General features: G+C 40.1%; 1 protein-coding gene across 8 annotated transcripts in view; it reads right to left on the minus strand.

The window, feature by feature from the left end:
* The window catches only part of LOC104146861 (vasculin), a 35,125-nt gene extending 24,835 nt beyond the window's left edge, over positions 1 to 10,290 (minus strand). The window contains exons 1-3 of one of the 8 annotated variants that reach the window (XM_068927103.1): positions 10,143 to 10,290; positions 8,019 to 9,060; positions 7,188 to 7,255 (exon numbers count right to left, since the gene is read on the minus strand). The gene's annotated coding sequence lies outside the window, so the exon portion shown is untranslated. Of the gene's footprint in view, positions 1 to 7,187; positions 7,256 to 8,018; positions 9,061 to 9,961; positions 10,112 to 10,142 lie in introns of those variants that run through there. The other 7 variants (XM_068927106.1, XM_068927105.1, XM_068927104.1 and 4 more) reach the window with 7 other exon arrangements.
* Positions 10,291 to 22,660: the final 12,370 nt, after the last annotated feature.

Genomic DNA, 22,660 nt, shown 5'->3' on the forward strand with positions numbered 1-22,660 from the left:
TCCTTTAAAAAGATCTGCAACCTGGCCTTAAAATATGGGCAAGAAAACAAAGGTTTACGGACACCTTGAATGAACAGGTTACACAAAGATAAATTCAGCTGATCACTCTTACCCTATTATAAATACGTACCTTTTTCCAGATTTTTTTCTAGTTTCACTTCTAAGCAATAGATCTTTCCAGTATCAGAAATCCTCTCTGAATTTGTAAATCTACACAAGACCAGGAACAGATGAACAGCATCGCTGCAGCTGCATAACACTCGTCAGGAGTTGGAAAAGCAACTCTTATACAAATCCCTCTCAATGGAATCTGCACTGGCTGCCTACATGGACAGAATATCAGCAAGCTGAGGATGGGAGAGCCTACAGACAAGGAAGAGTGAGGATGGGGACAGAAATGATATTCCAGGATATTGCAGGGACAGAGAACAGACAAAATAGTTGTAATTCAAACATTCTGAATTTTAGTTCCATTTTGTTTTCTATAAATAGGCCAAACAAGAAAAAGTGTACCCGATTATTAAACAACAGAATGCTGAAACAACAGTAGCCTATAACATAATTCGTGCTGACATTTAACTGTTGTGATTTGTTGAGATTTTCATTTTTGTTTTTAATGGTTTAAGTAGCTCTAAAAAAATGCAATACTAAATGCATTTTCTTTTTACATTTAACTACACACACTGTCACAATTTTGTGACACATTAGAATCAAGCTTTAAAATATGTAACGCTACTCTTTATTTTCTGAGGTCTATATCCATTAAAGATCAGAGGAGGAATGTCTCAACTGAAAACGCAACTCTTCAGCTTATTAAAGGCAGGGTTACAAACCTTACACCTCTCCTTGTAAAGAAACATTGCTCCTTACAACATCCTTTTGAGAGCATATTGTCTACCATTGCGTCAACAGTTCTGGTATTTCTGTCAATGGCATTAACAAAGACAGTGTCTCCTTCACTGTTTTCACATTCACAAAATTGTAAATGGGAAAGTATGTCTAATCATTTACTAGTTCTAAAACGGGAAAGTATCTTTTGAAAAATCAAGACATTAATATCTATAAATGTTCTGAAAGACTAACTTGTATTTACTCAGAATATCAAGAAGTTTTATCCTGCAACTTAAAGTAGTTCACCTTTTGCTCTGATATCCTGGAAATCAGATACTTCAGTTTTAAACTCTGAGCCTCCTTAGGGTCAGACAGCGTATCTACAAACAGGCAGCTATTGTACAGTCCGATGTACAATATTCTCTCTAAATATATCCTATGTAATACTCAAATATAGACTACTGTACAATAATTAGGATATGCTCAAGCCTTTACCATCAGCTCAAATATAACGTGAACAGCTACACTGCTGTAAATGAATTTAAAATATAGCCCAAGAGTGTTCAGAATCATTTTAGAAGAAGCCGATTCTTCCCTTCATGTAACTTATCAAACCTGATTGTGGGCCCCAAAATAGCCAATTCCTTTAAAGAGCATAGAACTCCTGTGCCAGACTACTCCTAAGCAACACTGTCTTCTGCTGTCATAAGAACTTGAGGAAACATCTCTACAAACACTTTTCTGACAGCTACTTGAAAATAATGCTAAAATAAAACGTACATACTATAAAATAGAAGAAAGCATATCAGAACATTTAAGATGACAAGGACATGAGATCAGAGACCATCCCCACCCCATTTTAAGGGCATGTTGTTTAACTTGTCTAACTAGTATTTAGCTGGCAGAGGAAGGACGGTCTCAGTGGCATTCTCAAGGGATCCAACCTCTGCTCTTATTGTGAGAGAGGTAAAGTCTCTTCAGCACAGAAATTAAAAATATTGCCCTAGCTCAGAAAGTTGTTTTCAATAATTAAGACAGCTTTTGCTACTGCTGGTGAAATAGATCAAGTCCACGATAGCATTTGTCTGAACTAGCAGAATAAAAAAAGAAGCTTTGCTTTTTCATGATGTCACTAGAAGGAGTACACAGTTAAAATTGGTGGCATCACTGAGGTAAGGGAAAAGCTGGTCAACATGATAATAAAACAGCCAAAACACCAAAATCTAAAAGTTTGACCATTTCAGGAATTTGCCTTATTAAAATAATTAACTCCATTTAAATGCAGCTGACAAATTTTATAGGAAAAATAAAATAATTTTTAAAGTAACGCTAACAAGTATTACTCTGGCAGCTGAAACAAGCCCACCAGAAGCTAAAGACAAGGAAAAACAGTTACATGTTTTCAGCTGAGATACTTTTCACACTCTCTGGCTATCCCGAAAGATTTTACAGGAGAAAGTTTCTGTAATACAAGTTATTTCGGAGATTAGAAGAAAATAAAAATAAAAGGCAAGTATAAACTCACAAGCTTCAGGTATTCTTACCTATTTAAGTGAAGCAGTAAGCTTATTAACAAAAAATTACAGAAGCTTCAAGCCATGAATTCCCAAAGCTTGATTTTAAAGGACTATATGAATTCAAATTTCTCAAGGCTCCCTGAAGACTAGTTAAAAACTTCAGTCTATTGATTTGCATAGAGAAATTCAGGAGTAGCATAAAGACATTAAAAGCACATAGATATTTGCACATACATACACTGTCTTCAGAAAGATCTAGAATTACCATGTATGCATACCCTATGATCTTTCACCTACTGCCTAGATTAATTATAGAGATTAATCTAGAGAATACAGATTAATTATAATTACCCAGATTACTATTATTAGATTACTATTACATGGCATATCACAGACCATGCATGGGAACCTTAACTCCACCCCTCCGCTGCAAGCTCCTTTGATAACCCACCCTCACCTGTTACCTGATTTTTAGCATAGTATTTGTAAATGGGGCAAAAGAAGGTTGTAAGCCATCAGCATCTTGCATTACACTCTACAACACACTACAACATGGTTATCACACACTAGATGAAAAATACAAAGTTACACATTATTCAGTGGCTCTAGTCTGCCCCGCTCTTGCTGCTGTTCTGTCTCCTTGGTTATGAACTACAGTAAGTATTTCAAATTCTTCTTATTCAAAGACAAACCAAGCATATGCAAAATTTAGAGGGGCCCAATAACCAAGTCCATATGACATTTTAGAAAAAATTGAGGATCTAAAAGGGAAGGAAGGGACACTGTTTTCTATAAGGGAATCGGACACTGTTTTCTATAAGGGAATCGGACACTGTTTTCTATAAGGGAATCGGACACTGTTTTCTATAAGGGAATCGGACACTGTTTTCTATAAGGGAATCGGAACAGAATATTCACTATCAAAGGTACATCAAAAACTGATTGTACTGCATTTCACAACAACTACAGAGAAAGCTATTTGCCAAGGTCAAAAGTTTTCTGGAAAAATATCACCATCAGGGAAAATTCTCACTAAAACAGAGCAACTCTTGAACAACCAAGCTGCAGACCCTACAGCTGTCCCATCTTGGGCCAGCTTCAAAAACTTGCTTCACCTGATCTAGCATTAGCCAGTACGACAACTACAAAATTTTGCTCTTAACTACCCAAAGATACTATATGCTCAAGTCCCAACCATCAGACTGCACAGCCTCTCTTCTATACGAACTGAAACATTCAGGATTTTTCTTTAAGGGGACAATTAAAATAGTCTACTTCTGCAAAAGTTTTTCCTTCTGTTGCAGAAGATATTTCACCTTAAACATCAAGTTTCTTCTGTGATGTGATGTGCCCCATTATCTCTAGTCAAGAGCCGCACTAATTTAAAGAAAAGTTTGTTTTAAACAATATTTCTGGTCTAAGACCTTGTACGTTTCAATTTGTATTCCCTTTTTAAAGGCATGGCTTATTAGAGACCTTGCTTGCTCTGTCATTTGTTCAGTTTGAACACAGCAAATAAGCCAATTTCAAGTTATTTTGCTGTCCAAACACAAACTTTGCAGAGTTTTTCCAACTCAAAACACTGTTTCTACCAGTCAAAGACTTCTGCAAAAGCATAATAACTATTTCAACTGAAGATTATTTCCTTAATCTTTTCTCCATGTAAACGCACAGCCACACCCCCAACAATAGAATAAACTTAAGTCTGTACAGTTAACCTCTGACAGCAACATATGGGTGCCCCCCAACTCCCGTTACAATATATAAGAGGGCCTACAGACATGAGCAAATTTATAAGTAAGGTGAAGCTTGCATATGATAATTCTCTCAAGTTCTCTGGTTCTCAAAAACGCATTGTCAACAATTCATCTCCAGTAAAGTGAAAAGGAGTTGAATCCTTCAACATTCTCTCCCCCACAGGCTCAACAGACATTAAAAATAAGTTTAACAGTTCAGCCTAAGCCCCTTCCCTCTCAATTGCGCTACTGTAGACCAACTAAAATCTGCAGTTTTAGTTTCACTGTACCCACCATCCATCACAGAACTGTTTTGACACAAATTTGGGCACACAATGAGGAAGAATAAAAAAAAATCCACTCTTTTTTTTTCCTACCTCTTGCCTCATCTAAAAAATGCATGAGAACTAAGGTTACCTGCAGACCACCAGGGTGGGAGGATGTACTCTGTCAGAACTATCTGAACACTTTCTAAAGTCATATGTCATGTTGAGAAATGAGGAATATACGGAGTCAAACTACATTAGTCAATTTTTCCATCATTTAAATCAACACATTCTCTGGTACAGACACAGCCCTCAAACCTAATTTCCTAGTGAAAAGAAAAAAAATTGTGTTTCTACCTAGCACTCAAGTACCTGAGGAGAGGATGACTCAACTGAAGAGCACTACCTTTGTCTTGTATAAGGATCTAGAATGTCAGCATATTTTGTAAGACATTCGTGTTCTGAAAATCCCAAACACGTCCCTGCTCTTTATCATATGGTTCACTTTAGTATATACATGGTTAAAATATGGTCTATGAGCAACACCGATTAGGACACTTCTGTGAATCAAATATATTACCGTCACAGAAATCAAAACACCTTTTAACAGCAACTGCTTCTGCTTGAAATCCTACACTTGCGGTACCACATCGTAGGAAGCTTGACGTATACCGATTTCTTGCCCTCTGCAAGGTTCAAAGTCCAAAAGCTGAAGCATTAGTGCAATAAAATTACCACTTAGTTCAGCATACATTATATAACAAAGTCACTGGGAATGCTTCTGCGCTTTGGAGTCTTCACAAGGAATCTGAAGAAAAAGCATGAAAAAGGTGGTAGTTTTGACATGTACCAAGGGTATAACACAGAAGGACAATTTCAACTGTTTCCCAGAGTATGTTTACCCAAAGCAGGCACAGAAATGATTTAGCTGATGGCACCATATTTCTCCCCTCTACATACGGCTTATCACTTCCTCTGTAATACTACTGCACAAAAACAGACAGTAATAAAAACATGCCAAATCTCATTCAAGTTTGGTTTTAAATAAGGTCTGCGAATAATTCTCTATAGAGCAAAACTTGGCTCCTTTGTCTTTTAAGCGTAAAGAATAAATACTTCAGAAGTCCTTCATGGGCCAACACTGTCAAACTTTTATCCATGCAGTTTCAGCAGAGGAAACTCACAGCGGGGGGGGGGGGGGGGGGGGAACTAAAGTATATTAGTTTATAAAGTACTAACAAACCCAAATAGCTGCAGTTTCTCTACATCATTTTATAGATTTAATTCCACCTGAGCTTTGTTGCAAGTTTAAACTCTGCTTACACTTAAAAGCTTCCAACAGTGTAGTTCATTCTTACAACAGAGCAACCTACAACATTTAGTTCACCTTTACAATACAAACGTACCAGAATAACTGTATCAGTAAAAGAGTCAAGTTGCTGACACTATTCCAGTACAAAAGCTACGTTTACAACAAAGCTTAAATATAAGCTCTCTGGGACAAGAATCTTATCTTCATACTTGTTTGCAAACCACTTTGCAGACTGTCAGCACTATACAAGTAAAAACCTAAAGAAGGTATTAAAGTGGACCAGCATGCTAAGCATTTTCTCCTCAATGGGCCTCACCCAATACTATGAATTTTGCTCAGGGTACACAAACACAGCAGTAAAGCACACCCTGACTCTGTCAAATACTCACCTATACAAATCAGAACTACATTTCTGAAGTGAAAACACCGGGGGGGGGGGGGGGGGGGTGCACAGCAGGGAATATTCTCCTACCAGCAGCCAGAAACACATAACAGAAGAGTTACTTTAACAAGACTAAAAGGCAAATTCTTCAACACATCAAGAAGAGAAACAGAATCCAGAGAAAGAAGTCACTCTAAACAGTAAGTGTTCCACAGAGCGGGGAATGCAGCTCCCTGATTTCAGTGAAAACTCCTTGTCAAGGGTGTAATTTTCTCATACCACTAAAAGTTAATAGCTTGGAAAAAGAAAAGTAAAGTATCACTTTTTCTAGGAGTTAAAAGGCACTTGTATTGCTATGTTATGGGCATGCAATAGACAAATTTTAACAAGATACTTGTATTTTTTCCATTTACCAAATGGTTTGAAGTAAAACACAAGCTACTCCAACTAAAAGGAGGAGGAAGATAATTCCTCTCTTTTGGTTTGCTTATTCTACATGAGGCTCAGTTCATCCAGTCTAAGCAGTCAATTCCCAGCCACACTAAGAGACTCAGTGTAGGAGAACCCCAAGCCACAGCCACACGAGAATACAGAAACAGACTCCTCTATGTTCCACAGCTTTCATGTTTTCCAAATAGCAAAATTAAAACATAAGTTAAAGCAACAAAACAGCAAAGCCATTCAAAGAAACCAAAATACTGAAGCTAGATCAACTTTTAGATACTGATAAGACAATTAACAATAGAATTACGTCAGTGATCCTAATAATTTATTTAAAATATTGATTTAAATGCAAGTCTTTCACTTGTGGTCAAAATAAGCTACAGGGGTAAAAAACACCATAGTAATCTCTAGACCCAGTTTCTCCTGCTTAAAATTACTTTTCTACTAGGCTTTAACACAAGATACGTTCCCAAATATCTTTGTAGTGTCCTTAGAGAGATCCAGCTGTTTTTATTAGCTCAATATTACTGATAGCTTAGTACTGCTGAAGCTCTGAAAAACTTTAAGAAAAGGTGGCTACTAAGGCATTTGTGTCACCTTTATCAGACACTCAGACTACAGTCTATCCAGTAATGCTTTAATTATTTAAAGCTTTATGAATAATGGGGGAGGAGAGAATTTAGTAAAAATACCACTGACTTTTGAATTAAGTTGTTCTGTCCATCTTAATTTTCTTTGAGGAAGTAGCAATTCAGCTGAAAGCAAACCTGCAGAGAAATTATTGTAAATGCATTTATTTCAGTATTTTAACTATATCTAGCTTCAGAAACCATCCCCCACTTGGGAAGAAAGTTGGGGGAAAAACAGCAATCCTTCTAATGACTAACCAACTTTACATGTTGTTATTAACCAGTCTGCTGGTACTTGAACTCTCTGAAACAGTTTTGTGGGTTTTTTTGTTTTGGATTATGCTGCAGTTTCAAACCAGATTCCTATTCGTTCCTATCACAGGATAGGAAATTACTCTGAATACAACCTTAAAACATCAAACCATTAAAAAAAAGTTTGCATATGCAGAAAACAAGTTTTTGGTAATGAATATTTAGGCCCCATTAGTGTAGGAGGAAGAAAGTCACACGAAGTTTAGACCTTAATGCTGCAAAAACGTCTAATGTAAGAAGCATATGCCATTCAACAGAATTTTTCAAGGAGTACAACAGATCATTCTTGGAGATTACAATATCAGCACAGAGAAAATAAGTTACCTGGGGATTCAGTCTAGAAATACATTTTTTTTAGTTCCCTTCCTGCCCCCCAAAAATCACTCCTACTTATGCACTCTCTTCTGTTATATATGCTCCCATTTCTTAAAGACATTCATCCCCCTAATTATTAAACACTGCAAATAAAAATTAGATTCTGTTAACTCTTTTCAAGGTTCTCGAGAAAAACAGCATCTTCTTTTTCATCATTCTACTGATAAAATGTTTGCTCAAGCGTAAATTGACTTATGAACACTACAATACTTACCTAATCCAAGAAGCCTGCACAAGGTGTTAGTTCTCTGTGATTTATATTTTTCCAGTTTGTTTTCCTTGAGATAATATCCCAAGTTCTTGCTGATACTACATCCGTAGCTGCTTGACATAGATTTCCCCTCACAGAATCAGCTACCCATCCTTCCTGCTTATAGATTCCACAAAGCTATCTCCAAAATTGCCAAGTCTCTGACTTAAGCTTCTTTCTTCTCTCAAAGTTTCTTCTCTTCTTTATTCCATGTAAATATCACTATAAGAAGCATCAACTCCAGGTGAAATAAATATACTTTTTACGCCACAAATAGTAAAGCTGAAAATCCAAATTTCACATCTGAACTGAGGAACATTGCCTAGCTTCAGATAACAGAGGCATCTGTAAACAACAGCTATCTGGATACCACCATGTTGCTTACTGGTAGCAACATTTTTCAACAAAAATATTAAATAAAATATAAAAGAAAGAATGATAAACAATTTTCTATTAGACTCTTCATTTAGAAAACAGGTTTCATTGTAAAATGAGAAAAGGCTATGTCAGAAAATCTAAGAAATAAAGTAAGAGTAAAAATATCTGCCATGAAACTTCTCAACCACGTCTCAGTGACTCAGGCTGCTTTTAACCTGGAGGCAGTTAACAAAACTAGCTATGCCTATGACTCAAACAGAACTTGACTTGGAAGAGAAAACTAACTAAAGGCAAAAAAGCACTTGACTTTGACAGCAGAAGTATTCAGAACTTGATAGATTTAGCCATGTATCCATGTCATGTGCACAAAAGTGTCCAAGGGTGAGCCGTTCTGCACTTCTTTTCTTGAGAAAGCTCAAGTCTTCAAACTTCAAATTCACTTCTCAGTTGTCTATTAATTGTTTCAGAAGAGTTTTCAGGAGGAAGTACTTGGACAAACAATTCCAGGTCAGTGTTTGATATTTCTCCCCTTTCAAATGAAGCGGTAGGTCAGTCTTCAACTTTCCCCCCTTATCAGCTGAAGCAAAAGGCCCCAAATATCCAGAACTCTCTTTGTAATCCAAACTGCCTATGGGAAAGAGAACCAGAACAATCAGTTTTGCCCTCTGAAATCTGAATTGACATTAGACAAGCACATAAATCTGAACCTTAACAAAGGTGATACACGTGCAATCAGGTCACCAAACAGAATACAGAAACATCAGCTAAACCTTCATTCACATGCTGCAGAAAGAAGTAACGAGTGTTCATTAGAGAATACAGGAATACAGTATAACAGCGAAAAGGTTCTCCTGTCCCACAAATAGGCATCTCTTCCAAATTCTAAGAGGCAAAAACCAACCAAAAAGGAAGAAGCTTGTTTTTTCTTGAAGAAAAAAAAAAAAAGGGGGGGGGGGGGGAAACAGGCTACAGAAAGGCACCAAAAGAGGAAGCCACTGCTCTGGATTGGGAGCACCCAATCAAAGCGCAAAACAAACACCAACAAAAAACAAAGTCCCGAACGGTAAAGATCTGCCCGGGGAATCCCTTGGGCACCCTGTCGGGGGGCCGGGGGGGCCGCCGAGCCGAGCGGCGCTGACAAGCGCAGGCGGCTCCCGCCGGCAGCAGCCTGCCGACCTCGGCCGCGTTTGTTTTCAAAGTGTCTGAGGCCGCGCACGCAGCTGCCCAGCTCGGCCCCCCCCAACACCCCGACGGCGCCTTTTGTTGCCGAGATGCGGCGCGGCCCGGCGAGGCTCCCCCGCGGCCCGCCCGCGCTGTCCGCCCGCCCGGCACCCGCCGCCCCCGCGCCCTCTCCGCGGCCGCCGCCCGCTGGGCCCAGGCCCGCACCCGGCGGTGGCTCCCGCTCGGCGCCCGCGGGAGGCAGCCCCCGCGGCGGCCCCGCGCCCGCACGCCGGCCGGCCCCCGCCGCACGGCCCCGGCCGCGGCCCCGCCGCGCTGCTGCCCCCGGGGCCGCCGCCGCCAGGCCGTACCTGGCGGGCGGGCGGGCTGGCGCCGGGCCCGGCGGCGGTGTCTCCCCCGAAAGAGGCGGAGGGTCCCGAGCGCGAGAGCGCTGCTCCGCTGCGCTGCTCTGCTCTGCTCCGCTGCGCTGCGCCGCGCTCCGCTCCGCCCCGCACACGCGCGCGCGCGCGCACCCCCCCCCACCGCACTCACACACACACCGCTCGCCTCGCTCCCAAAATGGCGCCGCTCCGAGCCGCAATGCTCTGCGCGCCCAAACCTCGCGAGAGCCGCGGCGCCGCGGGACCCCGCCGCCAGCCAGGGGCGGGGTTTCCAGGGACCCCGGCCGCGCCGAGGAGGAGTTTCCAGGCCCCCCTCGCTCCCGCCGGCGGGGAGCCCCCCTGCTGTGACGTCACGGGAACAATCCCGAACGTTCTGAGCTAGGCGGAGTGGGAATCCCCAGCGCGCGCACGCGCCGGCCCGGCTGCAGCGGCCCCGCCCGCGGGGACTCCCCGCCGCGGGAGCGACTCGGCCGTAATCAACCGTGTGGCGGCGCCGCGCCCCTCCCGGAGCGTCTGCTCGCTCGCTCGCCCGCCCGCCCGCCCCCGCGCCGCGGCGCTGGCTGTTGCCGCGTACCCGGAGCCGCCTGTCGGGAGCGCGCTGCAGGGGCGCCCGCGAGGCCGCCGGCGCCGCGCCGGAGGGTGGCGAGCAGCCGCCTTGCCGGCTCGGAGCCACGGCCGCGGGGGCGGGCAGCGAGCGCGGCCCCGCGCCGCCGGCGCTGACTGCGTCTGCCCGCAGCGTCCCGCCGGCTTCGGCGAGCCAAACGCGCGGCTGGCTGGCAGAAGCGCAGCGCCCTGGTGCCGTGTCTGGAAGCAGATCAGAGACACGGAGGTCATGCTCGTTTTGGCAAAATTAAGCAAGGCCTGGCAGAAATATGTAACCGGAGCTAACAAATGCAGCAGAATTAAATCACTGCACTAACTGGATTTTAAGGGAGTAAGAGAAAAAGAGGCTATAACCACCTTTTTTAAAAAAGAATGAAACAGTAGTTTCATTAAAAGGAGCTTAAACTTACAAATGTAGCGAAAATATGTTTCACCCAGTTGCAGTTATTCTATTTGTGCCTTTTTGGAAGAAACATAATGCATTGTGCAGCCCTTGGCAAGGCTGGTAACTAAATGCCCGAGTTAGCTTGTTGCAATTTCGAAATCTCATTTCCATTGCAAGTCAAATTATTTTGCAATTAATTACATGAAAAATTAAATACACAATATTATGTTTAAACACCATTAGGATACTGGCAAGTATTTTTATAGCTTGCATTTGATTCTATATTTTCTTTTATTGGCACTTTCCTTTATGAGATTTAAACTATTGTGGGTACTTAAATTATGGGCTGATTTTACAAAAGTCTTCTGAGTCCTGCTGAATAACAGGGTTTTAAATGTATTTTGAAGGTGTATACGCTCTCAATCAATTTTTATCACTTGATAAAGTTATTAGAAAACAAGAATTAACAGCTGAGAAAATTAGAGAGCAGAAAAGTGCACAAGCATTATATTAAAAAAAAAAAAAAACTTGAGAAAACCTCAGGAAGTTCTACAGTCTCATTTGTTTTCTGGCCAATTCTGAGTAGTCAACCCCAACTCTGTTAAATTTCTAAATACTCTACAGGAATGGTATTTTTGGGGGTGGCCATCACAATCTTGACTGTATTGCAACCTTATTGCTCTACCCCACCTTTTAAATTGTATGGTCTTCTATTTCCATTGTCCTGTGCTGCAAAAGCTTTCCAAGTCCGGTCAAGGAGAATGCACCTTGCTGCTCAGACACTTTCCTGGTCTGTTGTCAAGCCTGAAAGCACAGGCAGGAGGTGGAGGGTAGCACCTGACAAGCGGGCTGTGAACCTCAGCACTAGCAGTAGAGGCAAATCTGATGGATCTGCATGTGGCCACTAGGGCCACTAGTACCGAAACCGTCCCCACTTTCCAGTTTCATCATTAAAATACTTTCCAAAATAGTAATTCATAACCCGCATGTTGATGCATTTAAGACTCTCACATCAGACATATGTTGCAGTAGGACCTAGGAGCTAATGGGTTTTTCCAATCACAAAAAGTCATGAGAAACATCTCAGGACTCTGGGACACACTGTGCTAAGTGCTTCAGACATATATAATAGAGAAAGCTCTAACCAAAAGGAGCCTATAGAGGATCCACAGATACATATAACTCCTAAAATATAACGGTTAATAACATTTAGAGAAAATGGGATGAGAGGTGAACCCAAAGCAACATGAAAATAAAGTATATAGAGTCAAAAGAGCAGAATCTTCAGTCTACCCTGACAGCACACACTTAAGGCAATCTTAACGATCTGAAATGATCTTTCAACTCTGGCCAGCTATTTTGAGCATCTTCTGGCTTTGTAATACATCATACATTGTGGATATCAAAATAGATATAGTATGTCGCAGGATACTACCCAGTTCATCCACATCAATCCCCCTTACAGGCTACCGTTTGTGTTGCTTCACGCATGATCCTTCTACTTCCTTTCTGTGACAATAACCACATCAATATTAATAATGATAACCGCAAAAAGAGCTGTGATAGTCAGTCACTGGGGAAATTACTTTAAGGTAGTAATGGAAATAGGTTTGATTCATATCTCTTTAATTGTTTCATGAAAGAGTGTATAATGGCATTTCCACTTCAGAGAAAACACAACTTTGACTCTCCAAACAGCTGAGGTGAAGTCCTTGCCTTACTGAGTTCAGTGGTAAAACTCATACTGATTTCAAATCCGAATTCTCCTATTTTAGCACACTTAGGTCACATGCTGTGAGGGTTCAAGTAGTACCAGCAAAGTCAACAGGACCATTCTTAGTGTGTCAAGATTTGTTTAAAGGAACTGGCGTAGCAATGTGAATTTGGTGCCTGCCATGCATAGCATAGCTACACCAGCAGATTCTCCTAATATACCCAGCGTTTATACCTGCAAAACAGTGCTTTTACCAATACAGGCTGTTCTGCTTATGTGGAAATGATTATTCTATACTGACAGAGAGCATATATATTCCTACACTGATAAAGAGTTCCTAGTATAAACACAGTCATCATCTGTCACAAGGAGCAAGAGGAAGGACAGAGAGATTGTCAGACTGCTAAATTTGTCAAGCAATATTTATGATAATTTTTGTTGTAAAACATGTTACTTGGTCTTCTGACACACAAACTCTACCTGGACCTTCAGAAGCATATAGAGAACGGAGGAGGGTGAGAGCCTAGGAAAAATCTTTAGGCCAATTATACTTTCGCATATGGGAACGCTCTAAACATACAGAAAGCAAAGACAATTTGAACCCAGTATTTTATTTTACATGCCAAGAATCCTTCCCTGGTCACTTACCGACTGCAGCTTCCAGTATTTACCTCTTCTGCAGGCCACTCCATCCCACTGTTCACTATTAGCATTACAGATATCGTATGAACTCCCACCCACAGTAGGCATATTAGGATGCATCTGCTCATCCTCTGGCCACAACTGGCTGCTCCAAACTCTTCCTAAATCTTATCTCTTCCAGGAACCAACTTTCTTAGCCTTGCCCAATCATAAAGTTCAGCTTGATACCAGAAACGTCACCTAGATTTCTTTATTTGGGGAATATGGCAAGTAGCAAGCATAACACCACGTGCTGCTGACAAAAAGCACACACAGGGGCCCGACCATTCAGCCACAAATCTACGTATCTCCTTCATATACATGTAATCACTTCCTAATACATCATATTATGCATTTTCCTACTGTTTTTTTGTTATGATCTTCTTTCAATTCATTAATTGTTTTATTTGTATGCTAGGCCACATACTGAAGCCACTATCTTCAGTAGCACCATGTGTTTAAGTCACTTTATCTCTCTTTACATACTACATTTGGACACTTCTTAGGGTGTTCAGCCCTCTGGTTCAGATATGTGCAAATCCATTATATTATGGACATATCTGTTATGTTTTTAATCTGTTATCTTGCTGCTTATTAGTCACATTATCAAGTTTCTTCCTACTTCAGTTGCACAGCTGTAGTAATTACCTTTCATATGTTTCAGGTCTGCACAGGCATGGACTTTAAAGTCAGATATAAGGAAAAGCGGCATGGGAGGAACACTGAAGAGCAGGGCCCTCGTACAGGGGATTTCTTGTCATTAGCCCTTGGCTATGATGGGTTTCCAGGATCCACCTGGATATACAGGAATCTGCCAAATGAAAAGTAAGCTCCTTACTCTTTTTTATAAAAGCCAATGGACACTGGTGGAGTCACATAAGAGAGTTTGAATTTTAACATGACTTTGCCTCTGGTGAGCCCAAAGCTAATCTGGAAGGCTGTTAGCTGGTCAAAATCATTGAGTTTAACTAGCCAACATTATATTTAATGTTGGATGCTGTTTATATTTAATGTTGGATAATGTTCACAGCTGGTTTAGCTGTGAACAAGATCACATTTAACATCATGCTATGCTATGATCACATTTAACATCATCTATAAATGGATGAACTATAAGAAATCTTGCTGTAGTAGTTTTAGATGTTACCTTGCACACCTACGTATTGCACGCTTTCTCTGGAGGGTACGATCCCTGTAGTGTAACCAGTAGAAGTGGACGTTTTCCTGCATGCCAGCTGCTTCTGTTCAGTCTGGCAATTAGCCCTTACCTACCACCACTAGACTTGCAGTAAAACACTGGCCTTTGTGTGGGAGCACAAACCATTACTAAATTCAGCCTGGGCCACTACAGGACTGGGTTTCATGGACACATTCTAGTTTTTAGCAATCGGGTATTTTTGGGCAGACACTGTATAAAAGACAAACATCTCATGGGTAGAACTCCATCCTCTTTTATTTTTGCCATTTGTTTGAACGTAGACAGGACTAGACTTATTTTTCATTGGTGAAAATTGAAATTAAGTGGAGATTAAGGCAAAATATATATTGACTCCTACGGGTCTTTTCCCTATGTATCTGTATCTAAGTCTCCTAATTATCTAAGCCAGCACTTTGATCAGCTTCACTTTCTAGCTACACCTGCCTTCGTGATCCAGAGACTCTCGTGTTGCTCTGTCGTCAGCTAAAACACGTCACTTGGGGAAACTGAACAGGGTCAGTGCTTCTTCATTTATTTCTTAGTCTTACTTCCTCGGGTATTTTATACCGTCTGAAAAAAGGGAAGCTGAAGACATCATTAAAAGCTGTTTCCTGGAGGAGTAAGTTCATAAAGGCTTGGTAGAAGAGAGCCTCAGGTTGCCTTCAAGGATTTTGCCAAAAGCATTTGCCAATGCAATGTGCTGTATTAAAGGGGCAGGGCAGAACCTCCCTGCCAATGTCTGAGTGCCTGACCTGGGAAGTCCTGCTCACAGCTGCAGGAAGCACGCTGCAGGATCAGCTTCTAAAGATCACGAGCTTTATAACTCGATGAGAAGGTGAACTATAGTTTAAAGAAAATACACACATCGTTGACTAAATTTCAAAGTATTTTCACAGAACAGCTGAGAGTTTACAGATAACAGCAAAGTTCAGAAAGAAGCACTACGACAGAAGATGACAAATATGACAAGCCAGCACCTAAACTGTTGATCATTTACAGAAAACAAAATATGTAAAATAATGCACATATAAACAACTAAAGTGACTTAAGTTGGAATTTTCAAGTGTTTCCATTTTTAATGTAAAAGTATAAATCGGGATTCCAGATCCTGTTTAGTCAGAGTACTAGCATTTCTGACCTGCTTTACTTCGGTGAATGTAAAAATCCGAGGTTGCTTTGCCATTTAGAATATAGATGAATTCCACACTCTTGTGCCCCAATGACTGACCACTTACACATGAAAAATGTTTAGTGAAAAGTTGAAACTGGGCGGTGTTACCTGCATTTAAGTGAGATAAAACTGATAAAGGGCTCAGTGTCATCTAAATCACAAGTATTCACAAAGATTGGAACATACTGGAATATAAAATAAATCTTAGGCCATCAGTGCACAAATGTTATAGTACACCATGCTAACACACAACTGGCCTGAAGCAATATACATTTAATAGCAGGCACTAAAATTAAAGCATTAAAGTGATCTAAATTTAACGGAAAAATGAATGGAGGAAATGAATGTAGAAAAAAATATGTCATCTCCTCATAAACAGTTTTCCTTTGCTAAGCGAACTTGGAAGAGTAGGCCAAAATTTTTGCCACAGATGCCCAGGCGTGTTTCTAAAAGTCCTTTTAGTGAACCATGAGGTAAGCAAAGCGCAAATCATGTGGAATTTAGGCAACAGATGAGATTTAAGAACAAAGATAAGAATTACTGGTCTTGAATGACTGAAGCATTTCCGTGTAGTACGATGAGGAGAAAAAAGAACTAAACACTTCTAGCACTTCTGTCCAAATTTAGTATTCTGGGTCAATATGTACTTTAAGGTTAAATTTGCATTCAGCTCAGACTGCAGACTCTGAGATAAGCTCATACTCAGGAACTGTCTATACTACTATATGGAACCATTCAATAAATACAATGAAATAAAAATGTACAGGAAATGGTGAATTATAAGAAATAAAACCAGAAACATGTTAACTCCCACCAAATACTAATAGTAATATAAGTATTAGAGCTCATTTTAATATGAAAAATATATAATGACTTTGACTATGTGAAGAAGTGCGAGGCCAAAAGTTACAAAACGTATTTTGACAGGCAATTGAAATGTCTTTGACTTTCATTTGTTCTATGTGTAGGATACAAGATACTTATGCAACTAAATTGTACAATCAAATGGTTAAATTAGCAAATAGTAAAGAAAAAATAAGGAAATATTTAATTCTTTACCATTAAGCATTGAAGTGTCACTCCATGAAGATGGTACAAAATACTTACTGGGTACTAAAGAGCCGGTATGCCAAATATACAACTAGCCTGAACCAAAACAGTAGGCAGAAAGACAACATCAAATTTTTGATAGAACAGATTTAAAACCTTATTAATACAGATTTGATTCGGAATGCTTCTGATGCAATAAGCCCAATACTTAAAAAACAGAAAGAAAATGGCCACCTATTATTAAAAATAAAAAACAAGTCTAATGTTATGTTCTCATCTGAGGAATATTTGTACAACAGGATTCGAGACACAGTGAGAATTCTTCAGTACAAACACAATTCAAATAAACAGCCCTTATTTCAGTATTCTAATTATCTTTCCGCTACATGTTCATAGAATGAAACATTTTAAGTAACAAAATTAAAAGCATGCAACAGTTATACAAAAGTACCTAGCAACATCTAGTCACTAACAGGGAGTAACACAAGGAATACTAGTATAAAGTATTTGTGTTTGTCTATGTATAACTGTTATCTCTTCTTGGAAAGGAAGGTAAGATGACTTCTCCAATTGCTAGTGGTCAGTAGACCCAATGCAGTATAGGGTCTACCTACATAAATAAGACAAAGGGATATGACTATATTAAGGAAATGACCATTATCACTTGCACCATAGGATATATAACTCCTAATTATTTGATTTTTCAAGAGCGCTGAGCATCTCAGCATCCACTAAACTTTAATACAACTGGCAAGTGCCAATCATGCCTGAAAACTGAAACATAACCGCTTCTTGACTCATTTCTCAAGAACTTTAGTATTAAAATTACCATCAACTCTGATGGGAGCAGCATTCATTCTGTGCAAAGGCTGAAATGAAGCTGTAGGTAACAGGAATTCATACTTCGAAGCAACACTTATGCATTTATTTTGAATGACACTGGAGTCTAAATTTGGCTTAAATTACTGAAATTTCTTTTTCTCAAGACGACAATTGTTTCTACCTGAAAGAATCAATATTTTTGTGACACTAGTAAAAAGCCAAGGGAAGAACCCAAAAGCTATTGTTTTGTTATACTAATATAAAGGTTAAAAAGACTGAGTCAAGTTTGTAAAAGAACAGCTTCTCCATTTCCAGTTTTTCACCCATATTGTAATAAAAAATATCCTGACTAGTAACTTTTTTCCCCTTCAATAGTAAAAGCATCCTTCTCCAACAAAAAGACTCAGAAACACTGGGTGATTTTAAAACAGGGGTTATATGAAACTATTTGTAAAGATTTATCTATACCTTAAGCAGTATTCCTTTTACGTAAGTTATCCAGCTAATGAGCTGAGGTTAAAAGCGTGCAACTATTCCCTGAATATGTCCTTACTGAGTGTTGTCTACATATTTATTCTGTTGAAGGATAAAGTCATGCCATAAAGCTCTAAAATAATAAGGCAAGTAAGTCCTACATATATCCAATTTCTGTTCCGTTCCACATAGGAAAGCGAAATAAGAGCAAGTGCTCTTAACTCCCTGCTTTAAATTTCACAAAGAAGACAAAATAATAACTGTTGATGATAAAGAATAATTTAAATGAAAAGAAGCCAGCTGAAGGGATTATAAACTGAACATACGATACTAAATTAATAATTTTTCATAAGCTACTTATCTTTACTCTGTCCTTTCCTCAACAAAATGAAATCCCTCTATTTCCCCTAAAATGTAACTAGCTAGCCTGTGAATTGAGAGCATGTTAATGTTGTAATAAGGAAGCCAGATGACCAGTATGATGATAGGATCTGGCACATACTTAAATATGATCAGATCTTATATTCTAAAGCAAGTTTATTTCACAGTCAAATCTATTCGTTCTATCCCCTTTTCTTCAAAATTTAAATTGACGCCAACTTAATATTTTATTTCTCCCATTTTTCACAACTAGATTCATTCAGAAACTTTTCACACCCAAGCAATACAGCATTTGGAAGGGTTTTCTGCACGTTTCGTTCACAGTCAATAGAAAAATTGCCATGTTTTGTAAAAGTATGTGTAGATATTACAGAGGCTTCTTTTAGGAAACTGACCCAGCTTAAGTGTTATTTCTATATATGCACAGACCTGATGAAGGAATTGCAAGCCAAAAAGACTAACAATCTTTTCTTAACTATATTAACTGGTCTAATCAATAGTATAATCTCTCCTGACCAACAAAAAAAAAAGACACCTAAACCTATGCCATTTTTAGATCTGTGTATTAGAACCACTAGAAGCCAATGTTGTTGTGCATACCATACACTGTGGGATACAATTTACAATGCAAAGGTCTTCTGCATTTTGTGACATGAACCCAAGAAAGAATTGCTGTCAAGCTTGATACAGTAGCGTCAGCTTTTGCAATTCCTTATCTTTATTACCAATCAACCTTAGAGATAAAAAATTGCATTGCATATAAACAAAATAAGATTTATCTACAAGTATTTGCAAGAGAAAGTTTTCTGACTAGTAGAAAGTTTCTTCCATATTTAAGCCAGGCTGAAATGCCCAGCAAAGCTCAAATATTCTAGAAGGTTAAATGCAAAAGGTTAAAAAGAGTGAAATCTACCTTTTACTTAGCTACTCTTCTTCTTTTATTTTTCCCTTCATGGACAAAAACAGGCTGCAGAGGTTTCTCCGTATCTGTCGCACGGTGTTGTCATCTTAAATTCTGCAAAAAAAAAAAAAAAAAGAAATATAAGGAAATTAATGATACGAAAGGCTGGGAATAGGGTCAAGAAAAAGGAAATATTTTCTCAGAGCTCTTTTGCTGTAGCTATGTTGTCTTCTCTTACCGGTCCCAGTGAACAGATTTACCAAGGCCCTCTTACTTGTTCAGAATTGGTAATTTAGATATATGATTCTTTCCTATTGGAGACCTGCCCACCACAGGTGACACTTCTGTAGTGCCATTTTTGCATGTTGCTGCTCAAAACTCCTCGTGTTTGGGTGTTCTTCAAATAAGTGGAAGATAACTCAAAATTTGGAATCCCTGAGATAAAAACTTCAGGCTATTAAGATGATGCAATAGCTTCAAATCAGCATTGTCTTGCTTTAATTTCACTTATACCAGAGATCCTGCATTAGACTTTGAGTTTTTTAACTTTACAATGGCACAGCCTCCACATCTGCAGGATACAAATAATTATGAGTCTTGGTGAACTTTCTGAAAGACAGTGATGACGCTTTTCATAAGTTTGCTAATCATTATAACTTGGCTCAAAAGAACTGGGGAAAATACCCTCAAAACACAAGTACAGGGCTTCCTGCCTAGGAAATACTCCTGCTCATTCCCTCCAAAACCATGATATCCTATTATACTACACTAACTTTGCCAGAACGGCTAACAGCATTACTTTACTAGATAGAAGTAAGTTTCCTGCAAATATTTTTCAAATTATGATGGTTATTATTCATGTGCTTTAAAATATTCTGGGACACACTGAAAAGTATGCTATTTTTTCCATCACATATTGTGACACATACCTGCAGATGCTATAAAAAGAAAATTAGCAAGGCACAATACTGTACTTACGAGAAACTGATTTTAGTCATGCTCTTAATTGTTTACATTCCAATCACACACACACCCTTTCATTACAAAACCCCTACACTGCTCTTTGCCCAGCAATAAGGCATACAGATGAGCACTTGGTCATCTGTTTCCCCACGCATGGTTGGCTAACAGTTGTTTTCAGCTGTATTACAAACAAACCAGCACCGCTGCACGCAGACACGTCGCGCTGACCGACGATAAGCAAAAAGCCGTTTTCTCAAAGTAAGCTGCCGCTCTTAGGGAAACCCGGGCCTTTAAGGGTGGATGGAGTTCATCACCGTTTTGCCAGGATCATCCCAGCTACTTGGCCATAAAACCAGGAGGAGCGCACAGCCCAGCCCAGCCCGAGCTCCGAGCTCCGAGCTCCGGCACCGCCTGGCGCCCTGCCGTGCTGGAGCTGGCGGGCGCAGGAGCCGGCAGCGGGGGCAGGCAGGAGCTGGTGCCCGTGGCAGGAGAAGCCCCCTTGCGAGGCTGGGGGAAGACCGGGCAGGCTTTCGAGTCCGGGGAGAGGCAGAAGCGCAAGGCAGGGGCCCTGTAAGGAACGCGCAAAGGAGGCGGACAGGCAAACTGGCCAAGTTACGGGCTATTAGCAGACCTGAGTGTGAAACAAAAACTGTGATTCCAACTAAGGACGATTCTGAGTATGATGCTCAAGGCAAAGCTTCATTTTCCGGTAAAGGGAAACTGAGGCAGTGAATTGGCCAGACGAATCAGCCTCTGTAAGCTCCTACTACAATAATCATGCTTTTGTTTGCAACTATTTATGTTTACATACAAATGGAATTGTTTAAATTCACAAAACATAACATAAAAATTGATCCTAAATTCAATATTTTGGCATGTACACATTATGCTATCTCTTACATACAATAACGACCAGTGATGTCATTACATATATGTGTTGTGTCTGTCTGGAAGTTCGGGTGAAACTTTCTCTTGCTGTAAATCCAATGGCTATTGGGAAGCTTCACTCAAAATAAGCTGCTTTACCTATTATTAAATTTAAATTAAAATATTATTAGTAATAACATGAAAAATGAATCAGCTAAAACTTTTTCTCCATGTTCCTTAGGGAGAAATTAAACTTCCTTTTTTATAAAAATAGCAGAATACCTAAAGGATTGGGAAGGAGGTAAGAGAAAAAGTATTTCCTTTGAAAAATTGGCATGGGAGGTAAGCAAGCAAGGCCAATAAAAAATGTCTGGACTTTATTATACCACATGCAAGTGAGGCTGGTGCTGCAGAAAGTCGTATTACCCATGAACATGAGTAACATGTTCATAGGAGTGTAAGGAGATAGACATATCTAGGGGATTAAAACCTATTTTGTACATAGCTAGGGAATTAAATGATTTACTTTGTACAGCTAGTCTTTATGGCAAATATGGTCCTCAAAACCATGGTATCTGAACATTGAGCAATATGATGAGCAATAAGTGATGTCACTAACACATACATGGGCTCCTTCCTTCTTCCCATTTCTAAGCTCTCAAAGAGCACAGATTTGTGGGAGATGGTGATTTGCGTATTTTACAACCTATTCTCTATCTTCACGTTAATAGAAGCAATGTGGAAGATGAATAGATACAATTCAAGGAGGCGGGGAAGTTTGTGATGGCTCTGTCCTATACGGCTACAGCTTCCCTAGGAACGTAAACAGCGTTGGCACATGGTCACCCCTCGCATTATGCTGTTAGGATGGTGCCGGCATGCCTGGTGCCCTGCTCATGCCAGCCTGCCCCTTCGGGGCGGTTCAGGGACTACAGGGTTCAACGGGCCAGTTGCAACAGGCAGTTTGTGAAGGAAGCAGAGGTTTCACTAGCAGAAATGTGACCAGTTCTGTGCTTTTTGGTGGTTTTAATGTCTAGGAAGCATCCCTGTGCACGTAGACATACAGCGTAAAGATCTAAGACCACTTCCATCTCCTGAACAAACAGGCTTTATTTTTTGTTGTGAGGAATCCCATTATGCCTAAGGAAATGGGCTGTTTGAGGCCATTAACCTAGAACTTGCGGCAGTGGGTTTGCTGCAGGAGTGCAGACTGCAGAGGAGGAGTATCACAACAGTTACACCACTCACATACAGACCAAGCGGGGTTATGGCATGCTCCGAAGCAGTAGTGTAGACATGTTGGATGTACCCACAACAGTCTATACTCAGGAGTACAGAGAGTAAAAAGACTTCTGCAAAACAGCAGGCATTTCTAGCACACTTAATTTTATCATTCTTTAATGTAAAGGAGGAAAAAAAGGCTAGGTATCTCCAGGGATTCTCTTCTAGAGCTTTTGTA

This window comes from Struthio camelus, chromosome Z (genome assembly GCF_040807025.1).
Source record: "Struthio camelus isolate bStrCam1 chromosome Z, bStrCam1.hap1, whole genome shotgun sequence".
NCBI classification, from domain to species: Eukaryota; Metazoa; Chordata; class Aves; order Struthioniformes; family Struthionidae; genus Struthio; species Struthio camelus.